The sequence below is a fragment of the Hemibagrus wyckioides genome, unplaced genomic scaffold (genome assembly GCF_019097595.1).
Source record: "Hemibagrus wyckioides isolate EC202008001 unplaced genomic scaffold, SWU_Hwy_1.0 Contig4, whole genome shotgun sequence".
Classification (NCBI taxonomy): Eukaryota; Metazoa; Chordata; class Actinopteri; order Siluriformes; family Bagridae; genus Hemibagrus; species Hemibagrus wyckioides.
In genome coordinates this window covers 202653-207469 of record NW_026690802.1, presented here as the reverse complement: position 1 = coordinate 207469, position 4817 = coordinate 202653, and the positions used below count along the sequence as shown (strand labels likewise).

At 35.9% G+C, this 4817-nt stretch overlaps 1 non-coding gene across 1 annotated transcript; it reads right to left on the bottom strand.

The window, feature by feature from the left end:
• Positions 1-880: 880 nt before the first annotated feature.
• On the bottom strand, positions 881-952 carry trnap-agg (transfer RNA proline (anticodon AGG)). The gene has a single exon. It is a non-coding gene; the product is annotated as a tRNA-Pro (tRNA).
• Positions 953-4817: the final 3865 nt, after the last annotated feature.

Genomic DNA, 4817 nt, shown 5'->3' with positions numbered 1-4817 from the left:
CTATACCATACTATAAGCCTTTATCTGTTTGTGTGGTTTTTAAATTATTTGTACATTTATAAATAATTATGATAATTTGCTGTGGAAAATCATAGGAAACTGATCCAGATTTAAACCAAATCTCTCATAAGTAAATTTGCTGTGTCTGTTCCCAAAAGGTAATTAAATTCACTTCACTTCATTTTTATTTGTACAGCACTTTTAACAATGGACATTGTCTCAATGCAGCTTTAAAGAAAAACAGAAATTCAGAATAGAAATTACAAAGTTGAAAATTAACTTTACCCCTAATGAGCAACTCTGAGGCAACAGCGGCAAGAAAAAACTCCCTGAGACGATATGAGGAAGACTCAAATGTGAACCCATCCTCATCTGGGTGATACCAGAAAGCATGATTTTCAATTAATTACCTTCTAATTGTATATTATCAAACATTAAAAGCAGCCGAGGAGATGATCAGATCCACTTGTTTAGTTTTATCATCAACTTTAGCAGACAGACGTGGTGGCATAGGGATTTACCTTTTACCCTCCTTTCTGAAAAGGTCAATGTTAACTTACCTAATGAAAGCCACAGACACATGAATATAACAGTGATCATGATGAATGGTGTTAGTAAAATGACAATATTCTGAGGTCTTTCTGTACTCTATTATATTAATATTTCAGAGGTTCATGTCTCCACAAAGTGTGACATTCTCCATCCCGCTCCCTGTATTCCAGAGATAGGCTCCAGGTTGGAGCTTTAATTTTCAGAGGTAATTACAGTGGGATTTGAACCTCCTTGGACCTCTGGAGAAACAAGCTTCCAAGCGAGAACCAAGCCAGCAGCGCAAGTTTCCATTAGTTTTATCCCAACCACTCTATTCCATGTAAAACCAGGGCTCGTCCGGGATTTGAACCCGGGACCTCTCGCACCCTAAGCGAGAATCATACCCCTAGACCAACGAGCCAGGTCGTCACTGTTACCTTGATGTGCGCCAATGAAGGTTCACTGTACTCTGTAACTGTATGACCTTCTTGCTCATATGGACTGGGGTCCGAGTAAAAGGAACTCGGTTACACAAAGTCAAGTTAACAATAAAGCGAGGCTCCTGTGGGATTCAAACCTTTTTGGAATCCAGACGCTAAGTGTGAACCAAGTAAGCAGCTCTTGCCATTGGGCCAAATTATGTCATTTACAGGGTTGTTACTGTAGTCTTAGATTTCTGTTCTTGGTGAACAGGAATGAAACCCGATGTGGTCTTTAGCTGTTGTAGCTCATCTACCTCAAGAATTGATTATGGAGCACTATTTCAGTAGAGCTTATTTATTTCCTGATTGTGTGATGGAGACTGTGTTTTTATTTTCCACAATTCTTATTCTTAGTTATACATACTTTCAGGTATCCTGTAATTCTCAAAAATATATTAAAGATCCTGCAAAGACACACATGATGAACACATTAAATAGCATGCTCAGTAAAATAAACAAACAAACAAACATAAAATAAAAATAAATCAGATCAGCTGCTTGTCAAAAGAGTTTACAATATCCACATTTTTATTCCTAGAACAGAATCAAATTCCAGCATGTGATCTTTACACTGTCATTAAGTAAATAAACCATCAAACCTGCCACTATTGTTTATGAGAACTGCACTTAATACTGCAGAGGGAGTGAACATGTGGCTTCTTCAAACACACACCTAACTTTTCTATCTGTATTTGGATTCACTTAGAATGTTTTGTCTATTCACTTCAAATAAAGTATTCATATATGGTTATATACATACATTTCTATTGGATCAATAATCAGAATGCTGATGTTATGCATAGCTTCCAGTCTTTTCTTCTTATTGTGATTCTTTAACACTTTCATGTTTGAGGTCTCTGTAGATTTTTGGACAGTGAAGTTGACTTTCCTGTCACTGTGGGCTGCAAGGCGCAGTAGTACAGTGCAGAGTCTGATACTGAAGCAGGCGAGATCTCCAAATCCACACGCTTCAGACTCTTATGAACTTTAGCAGACAAATGAGGATGAGGAGTATCACCTGTCTGATTCCCTCCCAATTCCGTCAACAGAACGAGGAATTCTGGTGCTGCATTGGAATATTGTCCATACCACTGTAGATTGTTCATAGAAACAGTGTATTTATAATCACAGGAGAGTGTAACTGCTTGCTCCTCTTTACCATAGACAGCAGAAGATGTTGGAGTAATGCTGTCCTGTGTGCTCTCACCTGAAGAGGACATTTATTTCAGAATATTATCATTTTATATTATACAGTATACATACAGTACATGCTTACAATCTAAAACACTCACACATGGAAACATTTCTTTACTAGTTATAAAACATTTAAACATGATATATGGGGATATATAAAATATAAGCTTACCTATGAACATGGTAAAAAACAGAAACATACAGAAAACCATCATGTTTTAATTTCCTCTGTTCTTCTGAAAGTTTCCTTTTTATGTTACTGTAAATGTCAAGTTTCCTTCTACTCTGTCTTCAGTGAAGCATCTAAGCATTTCTTGTGTACAAAGCCTCAACTGTAGCTTCCCTCTGTTTTAACCAATCAGAGTGCAGGATGTGCCACATTATGTAAAATACACACACATGTTCTAAAAGAATATAATGAGTAAAAGATTCATATATTTATTTCCTGTATTTCCTATTTCTATGAACTTAAACCTTTTCTAATCTACAAAATATATTGTTGCAATTACAAACAATTCTTATTGTGAAATTAAATTCTTCAGCAGATTTATAGTACAGCCTTAAAGTCTAAACAAAACACCAAATTATAACAATATAAAACCCCTAACAAGGTGGTGTTTGAGAGCATGTGCACAAATACATAAGCATCTTGTATTAAGCTCAAGATTCTGCAGTAATTCAAGTGTTTCAGTCGGACTGCACTCCACACACCATGTATCTGTGCTGAAGCTTTGTTCAGGTTTAATGTTCATGGCTACTTTAACACTCCACATGGTTCTGTTGTGTCCAGGTCCAATCAGGTTCAGTTCTAGAGTATTTTCATGTCATGTACTGCCATCTGCAGGAGCTGAATTTAAATAGACATATACATTATTTACATCAAGAACCATCAATATATTTTAAAACAAAAGTATTGCTCACCACGCTGGGAATAGTTCACAGTTTCAATTCATAGATTCATTTGGAATCATTACAGCATTTCAGCATATCAGAACACAAGAATAACCCGTCTTTTTCTTTTTTATCTGTATTTCTGACATTAACCTAGACAAAAACAAGTCCTCAGATTCAGCATCCTTAAAGAGACAAATTTGCTGGTGTGCTTGTGATTATTGTCCTTTAATATGACCCAGTTTCAGCCCAACATAAGCTCATGGACAGTCTTACATTTGTCTCAAGAATATTCTAATATAAAGTGGAGATCATCAATGTCCAAATGATTAAAAGTTTTCTAGAGCCTGTGGCTGCAAAACAACCGAATCCTCACCCCTCCACCACCATGACACTTGGTATGAGGTGTTTGTTGTGATAAACTCTGTTTGACCTTCACCAAACATGAAACTATGAATAATGATTAACCATCAGGCCAAAAAAATATTGTTCCCAAATTTGTTAAGATGCTGCCATGTTTTTTTGGAGAGAAAGGGCTTCTTCCTCTCACCTCCTCCATGAAAGCCATATGTGGAGGCAGGACTGAGGTGGAGCACAGGTTTGTGAATGGAAGGTGGTGCAGGGAAGAGTAAGTGCTGTTTTCACAGGTCAGGGTCGTAACACTTAAGACCTGGGAAATGCAACTGTGAATGGATTTTTGCTGATCCATTTAAAATTTGGCAGACATTGTACATCCATTTAACTGAAAATACAACTGTTAATACACAATTTCCATTTTCATTTCATTTTCACTCAATCTTGATGAATTTCATTATGATCAATAAAAGGAAAGCAAATTTGACTAACACTTTCCTTATTCATCCATTTTAACTTCTTGTAACTATACAATGGAATTATGGTCTGGAGTGCTCACATTTTGTTCTGGATCTTAGTTCACATTTGGTAAAGTAACATACATTTATACACACAGGTATAATAAACACATGAAAGAATAAATAAATGTATGAATGGAAAATAAATTACTGGATATAAAATATAGGATATTGTTTGTACCAATAAAGCAGAATGTTATCTCTGCTTCACTTATATGAACATTTCAGAGTAACAGTGTACTGAATAAACAAAAAGTAACCATGTGCCTTTATCATGAATTAAAGTTTAAACCTAATGTCATGTATTGGAGTTGAGTTGAAAATCAACATTTTATATATATACACATATCTTGATGTATAGAAATGATCTGACCGAGGCTGTAATAGATGCAAATGAAATACTTTATTAGAGTTAGGATAGGAGGATGATGAGAGGAGGGTTAATATTGGTTGAAATGATATTAGATGAAAGACAAACACAGAAAATTCATTAACACTAAACCTGGAAATGTAACGAGAAAGCAATTATTTCTAGTGAGAATGATAAAATGCTACACAGGCTACAACTGACTGTGCAATTCTGGTCCTAAAGTCCTGGGATCGTTGTGCAGACCTGTCAAGGGGAAAAAGAAGAGAGATATTTTAAAACGTGACAATTGAAATGTTACAAAATCAATTTATACTCATCTGTGGAGCGCTTGAGCAATGTAGGGACAAAATATGAACTGTAACAAAGTATGGAATGGGAACTTGTGCAATAAATTGTGTGTTTGTGTGAGTGTGTTGTGTTGGTGGGTACTGGGAAGGTGTAGAAGTAAGGGAAGGACATTGCCAAGAGCATCTCCAA